The sequence below is a fragment of the Condylura cristata genome, unplaced genomic scaffold, assembly GCF_000260355.1.
Source record: "Condylura cristata isolate star-nosed mole 26May11 unplaced genomic scaffold, ConCri1.0 scaffold00002, whole genome shotgun sequence".
Taxonomy (NCBI): Eukaryota; Metazoa; Chordata; class Mammalia; order Eulipotyphla; family Talpidae; genus Condylura; species Condylura cristata.
The window spans coordinates 21,181,544-21,190,023 of record NW_004567103.1 but is presented as its reverse complement, the minus strand read 5'-3'; positions in this window follow the sequence as shown (position 1 = coordinate 21,190,023).

The following is an 8,480-nucleotide window of genomic DNA, read 5'->3' as shown; positions in this document are numbered from 1 at the left end:
AGGCAGTTCAGGAGAGGTCTGCCACACCATGTGGATCTCCTCAGGGCAGGCGGGGATCGAACTCATGCGAAGTGGCTTAAGCTTCTTAGTGCTGTGCTTTAGCCCGCTGTGCCACCAGGGAGGGCCCTCTAGGGAGTCAGTTTTTTTTTTTTTTTTAAGATTTATTTATTTGTGCATACAGAGCTGGGGTACAGGCCAGAGGCTCAGGGGTGGTGAGAGGCTTCACCAGAGACAGAATGGGGAACAGAACAGGCAGATAGACGAAGTACACTGCTGAGGGGAGCAGCGGGCGGGTCAGGAGAGGTCTGCCACACCATCTGGTCACCTCTGGGGCAGGCGGGAATAGAACTCATGTGGAAGTGGCTTTAGCTTCTCAGTGCTGTGCTTTAACCCGCTGAGCCACCAGGGAGGGCCCCTCTAGGGAGTCAGTTTTAAAGTCTCTTTCAAAAGGATCAGAAACTGAAGCACAGGCCTCTTACTACTTGAGCTGTACCTGGAGAGCCAGAATATCTGGGCACCCATGGCCCAACTGAAGCACTTAAGACAATTATGATAAATGGTCACTAATCCATTCCAGAATGTCCCACACTAAAAATCAGTTTGAAAAAAGCATGATATCCAAGATTAGCCAATTTACTCCTTTCTTTTTGAAAAGTATTATTATCACACTACTGGGTCCTTAAAAGCTGCAACTTGACATTAGAAAAAATGAAAATTGATTAGGAAGGGGGCAAAAATGGGATCAAGAAGAGGAGGGAAACAATCTATTATTAGCTTTTTTCCAACATAAATTATATTGATTTTCTGGAAACTGATAAAAGACCATGTAGGAAAAGAATAAGCCTACCTCACATGAAACCTGCATCTGAGTGCAGCAGGATCAAAGTTGAAATAATATTTAGAGGTTTTATAGTCCATTATATCTCCATCAAGACATGTCATAGTTTCTGAGTATTGGCCATAGAGAAAGGCTGAGTACATTCCTAGATGCAGTCTCTTTGAGGTCTGAGCAGAATTCTGGTACTGATTGATTACCTGGACCACGAATCTTAGTTACCTCACCCCACCCCCAGACCCCAAGTCCAAAGTTCCAGTCAAAATGACAAAATTAAAATAGACAAGTGTTTAAGTACATAAGAGTGAGTTAAGCGCATTGGAAAGTAATTTGAGCAAATTGACAACTGATATAGCTGGGCTTTCAGTCTGGCTGGCTTTGGAAAGGCAAGGACAGAAGATCTGAGGGCTGTTTTGGTTTCACTTACTTGTGTTAACTGGAAATTTTGGTTACTGTTTCAAACTCAGACAGGCTTAGTCACGAAAGACATTCTTTTTCTCCCTTAGAATGTTTTGATAAATCAAAACCAGTTATCACAATTTTATACTATCATAGATAACCCATGAGTTATATTGCTAGTGTGGCAGTCGTTTCTGTATTTGGGATCGATAGTTGACAGTCTTTACCTTCTGAAATAGAGCAGCCAACTCTGGGGAAGCAGGTTCGAGAAGAGGGTTCAATCTGCTGACACAGTCACAACTTTCAGGCAAGGAGCTCTTAAAACCCTTAGACTTTATTAGAAAAAGATGTTTTTTGTTATGTTAACGCTGTGCCCTTTGGAAGCACCTAGACTGGAGACTGGTTGCCAGGGTAACCAAGCCTGTGATCATAAGGTTGGGACTTTTGGTTCTAATCCCAGACCTCTGGTGAGGGGAGAAGAGTGGAGGTTGAATCAATCACCAAGGGCTTGTGCATTGAAGCTGCCTCAAAAATCCAAAAGAACAAGCTTCAAAGGGCTTCCAGGTTGGTGGATATAGGGAGCCTGGGGGAGGGTGGTGCCAGCAAAGCTCAGAAAGCTCCTTCCCTACCCCATACCTTGCCCTGTACATCTTTTCCTTCTGTTCGTTACATCCTTTTGAAGTATACTGGTAACCTAGTAAGTAAAAGTTGCCGGCCCTCCCCAGTGGTGCAAGGAGTTAAGCACAGCACAATGAAGAGTTAAGCACAGCACAATGAAGCTAGCCTTAGCTGCTTCAGCACAAGTTTGATCCCCGCCAGGGAGCTGACCCACATGGTGCAGCAGACCTCTCCTGACCCACCCACTGCTTCCCTCAGCAGTGTACTTCGTCGATCTGCCTGTCTGTTCCCCACTCTGTCTCTGGTGAATCCTCTTACCGCCTCTGCTCCTCTGGCCTTCACCCCAGTTCTGTATGCATAAATAAATAAATCTTTTAAAAAAAAGTTTCCTCTCTGTGACTAACTCTAGCAAATTAACTGAAAGCAAGGATGTTTTGATTGATGGGGGGTCATGTACAGTTGACTCAAGTGGGGTGAGTGGTATAGTCTTGTGGGACTTAACCTATGGGATCTGGCAAGATTGCTAGGTAACTAGTGGCAGGTTTGAGTTGCAGGACATCCAACTGGCATTGGATGATTGCTTTGTGGTGGGGAGAAAAAACCCATACATTGGAAATAGATGACAAAGTATGACTTGCATCTTCAGAGATTACTTCTGACATGACCCATGGAAATGTTCAAAAAATGTAGTGAATGAATAGTTCTGGAGAGACCGATAAACATTGTGTAGAGATGTAGCAGAGAAATCTCTAAAACTAGAGGAGGTTCCAGGTCTCCACCCATATAATGAGGGGTGGAACTGAGTGGCCAGGTGAAAGGACAGAAGATTTTGGAGGAGTTACATGAGGGGAGACCATGGAGCAGAGAGACATGTGAAAGAGTGCACACTTGCTTCTCAACTTTGTCCTACACAGGGAGTTGAGACATATAGAGACATTTGGGAGAGACAAGCGTGGGAGACACGTGGGGAGACTGACAATGGCAGCTATTATCTTGATTTATAATTTGATTTTGCTCCTTTTGTCCCAGACTTGCCTCACCACTTCTATGCCTTTTCTATGGGCTACCACCAAAAGGTGCCTTAGACTTCTGACAAGCTTTTGGGCCTTAGTAGTCCTGCTTTGGACCAACCTACTTGGCTGGGCATTTGACCATGAGGGCATGGGTAGCCAAGTGTTTCACTGGGGAAATATTTCTTTGTCTTCTTCCCTCTCTGTGCACAATCATTCTTTATGTGGTGGATGGCAGAATTCCTATAGAACATGAAAGTTTAGGGGTTCCAGGACACTCTGCTCAGTCTCTCCACTAAGACTGAGAGTGCCCTACCCATGCTCTCAATCAGCCTACATTGTAGAAAATATATTTTAATAGAGAAAGGTAAGTTAGAGTCAGAGACTATCAGATATCCAAAGTCTAAATGCTTGTTTGGACTCCAAGTCTTCCGTTTGTAACCTGCATCTCCATGTAGCTTGCACAGAAAATGAATACATTTTTATGGCTGTGGATATCTGGTCCCCTTTGTAGTTCTATTTTAAATCTAAAATAACTTAGCATCCCTATTCTATCTTTAGTCTTATTGGCTTGGTTGTGTGAGAATCATAAATGGCTCCTGAAAAGTATGTGTCTAATCCTGCAAAGATGATCAGTCAGCTTTGGTGGGAAATCTACTGTGGTAATAGCAACGTAGTGAGCAAGCTTTGACTACTTTGGAGATTTACTGGTTTTCCTTTTCTCTTATACTCCAAAAAAAAAAAAAGTATTGTCAAAATTTAGAAGAGAGTGATCAAAAGCACTTGGTGATTACAATTGTGGGTTGGACATTGTTCTGGGTATAGAAAACATTGGACAACTGGTAAATATCTCTGCCATCACAATGTGGGAGATAGACATTTTAATCAGTACAATATCAGAACAGCAACAATGTTGGATTATTCTAAGTAGTATGGGATAAAATAAAAAAAACAAGAATAGGAAGTTTGTTGAGAGAGCAGCTCACATTATTAAATAGAATAGAATATCTGGATTTCATTAAGACAGTGAGATTTGAGCAAAGACTTGAAGCGAAGGTGTTGGCCAAGTAAAAGTGTCCCAGGTAGGAAGTCTGAGATGGGAGTGGGCCTGGCAGGTGTAACAGAAAGCCAGGATACCAGTGTGACCAGAACAGAGTGGAATTAGCTTTTCAGGGAGTAGCAGTATTGGAGATCAGAAAGATGAAAGGTGGAAGGAGGAACAGATTATACAGGACACTTTAGGCCATTGGAGGATTTTGACTTTTAACTCTGAAGTAAATTATTTATAAGTGCTGTAGATAGACTTCTGCAAATCCAGAAGAATATCGTGAGGGCAGAGTCAACAAGACTTCCAATGAGATTGGGTGCAGAAAGTGAGAGAAAAGAAGTCAAAGGGAACTCCAATGGCTTTGTGTGAGTAAAGGGGAAGATGAAGAGCCCTTTTACTGAGATTCTGTGGGACGAGCAGGCCCATTGTAGGAGATGTAATGAAGAGACAAATTTGAGGCTTAACTGGCCTGTTAGCTATTTAACTAGAAATCTCCAGAAGGATGCTGGAGTCTGAGGCTTGGCAGGAAGGACTACCCAGAGAGCTAAAGTGACCTACAAGTAGGCGGTCTGTGAGGCCACGTGACCCGATGGGAGCACTGATAGGCCAGTGAAGACAAAGACTCTCGAGGCACTCAAACCTGATGAGGAAAGAGCAGGAACTAGCAAAAGATGCTGAAGAGAAGTGGGGCACTTGGTGGGAAGAAAACATGAGCGTACCGTGCCCTGGAAGCAAGTGGAAAAAGCGCCCTAGGTAAGGAAACGACCCACCTCGTCAGAGAACGCTGACAGGTCGGGTGCACGAGAACCGGAGCTCTTTCCAAGGCAGTTTTTAAACACTGAGGTAATTTGAGGAGCGGGTCATGGATGGAAACTAGATTTGCGAGCATTATGTGACTGATTTGTTCTCGGATAAAACCGTTTTTCCAGAATTGGGTGGTGTCCCCTCAAGAAGGAAGAAGACTGAGCCGGTACCGCAAAACTCTTGTGTACTGTCCTCCCGCATTGAAACTATTTTTTGGACCAGTGAAACGAGAAAGCTGTGATTAGATGTCTGCGTGGGCTCATAATTTCTGCCCAGAGAAATAAATATATGGAGCAGAGCACCTGCTCACTCCTGGGAGCGTTTCCAGAGGCGCCTTCAGCGGTTCTACTCTAAGCTGGGACCTGTGTCCTTCACTGAATGAGTAAGCGTGCACTCGAGGCCATTTTAGAGTTAAAGAGGCTCACATGACGCCTGGCAAAAGAGCACATGAAGGTTATATATAACATTATTTCCCAGTTGCCTGGGAGAGAGCAGCAGGTGGGAAGGCTCTTTAACTTATTTCTGCCTGTTGGAATTCCGTAATTTTCATCTCACTAAATAATCATTTGGCCAAGAGAGGGAAGTTACCCCACTGTGTCACCCTAAAGAGGTTTCAGTGAAATAAGGCTGGAGGACACTGTAGGCAGGGCAAATAGCATGCACATATCCTAAAACAATTAACTGGCAAATTTGGAGAGGAATCCACAGAGTGGAATTCAGACTAAAGTATCTGGGCTATAGGTGTGCTGAAAGGGAGTTTAGACGCTGGCTTTCTGAGGGAGGGGCTGTCTAGGTGGAGGACAGTAGTGTCAAAGCACATACCCTTCCCCCGCCATCAGCAGGATCTGTGCCACCTGAGACTTATTAAGAATGAAAATTCTGAGATCCCTCCACCTAAGATCTATTGAGTCAGATGCCTTAGAGATGGAGCCTAGCAGTTGTTTCCTTAACAAATGAATCTGATTCATAACTACGAATGGTGAAGATCACTGGGCTAGGACTGAACTGGGTTGATAGCCTTTACTAACTGGAATTGGGGAAATATTAAAAATGTAGATGTCCATAAGGATTTGGATCTTGACTGTGGAGAAGTCAGTTATTTAAATTATCTAAATGTATTTCTTATTCACTTCTCTGAATCGAATTAACAATGGCAATGTGAAAGATAATTTATGCTCAAGTTCTATGGTTCCTGGCCACTAGTGAACACTTGAGCCTTAAACAGTGGGGGGCTAATGGCCCCAAACCTGGAAGAGGTGAAAATCTTCATAGGACTTGACTCCCTAAAGAGTTAACTTCTAGTAGCATGCTATTGACTAGAAGCCTTAAACATAACATACAGTTGAGTAAGACATATTTTTATTACATGTTTTACATACTATACACTCATGATTAAGTGAGCTAGAGCAAAGAAAATGTTTAATCATAAGAGAAAATGCATTCATGGCATGATTCTATGTTTATCTATGTCAAATGTTTATCTCATTTAGTTATGGGAAAACCCATGTATAAATGGACCTCCCTAGTTCAAATCTGCGTTGTTCAATAGTCAACTGTATAATCATTTAACTAGTCATTGACTATAAGTGACAGAAACTAGTTTGTAGGGGCTTAACTATACAGTAGTTTGTTTATCTTGCAGAAATTCTTAAGTTGGTCTAGGGTTGGTTCAAGCCTCTTTGGAGTCACTGAGGTTTCAGACTCAGGTGCCAGACTTTTTCCATCTTTCTGAACTGCGACCTTCTTGTGGCATTTTGCTGGTTATGTCTCTCCTCATGGCCACAAAATGGCTGCCAAAGCAGCATGCATTGCATCCTTGTAGAACAGCATATTAAGTAGGAAATAGATGGAAGCTGAAGTACTTTTTCTCTTTCCCGCATTTGTTGACGTGACATCGATTTATATCATTGCGTTTTAGAAGTATAGGATCATCCCTTCAGGTGTTGTTACCACACTACACCCATGGTCCACCACTATAGTCCATTGTGTTCTCTCCTCACTTTGTTCTTGCCCTTCCAGCTCCCCTTCAGGTAACCTTAGTTTTATAGTTAGTTTTCTAGCGTTTGGCTTTCACTGACCCTTTGTTGAGTTTCTCTGCATTCCACTTATAAGTGACAGCATCTGATATTTAGCTTTCTACTTCAATATATTGCACTTAGCATCATCCCCTCCAGCTATATCCGTGTTGCCACAATGGCAAGAGTATCTTTTTTGAAAGCTGAGTATTCTTTCACTGTGTATGTACCACATCATCCTGATCCACTTATCTGCTTGGGCACTTAGGTTGTCTCTATTGTGTGGCTATTGTTAATAGCACTGCAATGAGCAGAGGAGTGTGTTGCCCTTTGAACTGGTGTTTTTGTATTCTTGGGAGTGGAATTGCTGGCTTACATGGCAGATCCACTTTTAATCTTTCGACAAACGTCCATACTGTCCTCCATAGAGGTAGTGTAAAGGGTTCCTTTTTCTTCAGATTGAAATACCTTCTCTTTTCAGACCATCCTTTCTCTTTCTATCTCTCTTTCTCCCCTCTAGAAGACTTCTTCTTATGTATCATTACACAAAACTGGGTCACATTCTTGCTCATAGACTGAACACTGAGTTATTTCAGCATAACTCGGGACTAGATTAGTTCTATCAAGATTGGAACCATTGCCCATCCCAAGGAAATCAGCGTTCTGTTAATCAAGAGAAGGGAGGCAGGGCTGATGGGAGGGCACCTACCAGTGTGTGCTGCAGCTTTGAGGATACGTGTACTTACCCCCTTGCTAGTGACCAATAAGGTAATTACTCTGTTCACATGATGCCTTTATCTGAGCGATAGTCCACATTTTCTACTGAATATTTCTCCCTCATGTCTTCACCATGACAGTTTTAATAACACAGAGAAATTATTTTTAATAACCTCACATTAAAATTACTCCTAATGTGAAGATCAGAGTTGGTCTGAGAATTGAGATTTCCCAGGTTGGTTTATTACATGTAATAGGCTATTGAGAGCTAGAGCATCAGCTGGAAAAAAAAAAAAAACACTCTGAAAAATATTGTTGGAATGACACCACCATTATTTTTAAACAAAAACCAAACACTACCACTTTTCTCCAAGTGTGATTCCATATCTTACATTAATTTGAGGCAAACATGGTAGTAGGTATGGTGATCTAATTGTCCTCTTGTCCTATGAGAAGCCTGTCCCAGAGCATCCTGGCCACCCTGTAGTGGTTCGAACATACGACAGTTCATATTCCTGTTGGCAAGTACAGCTTGTTAGGAATGGGGCTGAATGTTTGCTACATTGTTCTAAAGAGGACAAACTGCCCACATCTCCTACTGGCTCCTTCTAGATGTCTACCCACTGGAGAAGCAGCTGATTATGTAATTGTTTGAAGCTTGATCCCCACTTGGAATACTATCACTAAGGGGCAGGATCATCGCCTACAAAGTCAGCATCTCAGCTGATGTTATTTTGAAGGAAACTTAGTGTCTGTGTGGAGGACAGAGTGCCTGGGTCTGAGTCACATCTTTCACAAATGCCATACATTTAGGGTTAGGGTAGCCACAAAGAAGCCAAACAGATTGAGCGGCATCTCCCAGGCAGTCAGCTGCCTGTAAAGCAACCCCCAGTATCCCATTCTATCCTGTCATGTGTGCTGGTCCCCAAGCGAGGAGGCAGGAAAGTGGTAGTGTGAGGCACAAAGCCTCCACACAGACACTAAGTTTTCTTCATAATAACATCAGCTAAGATGCTGACTTTGGAACCAAGCAA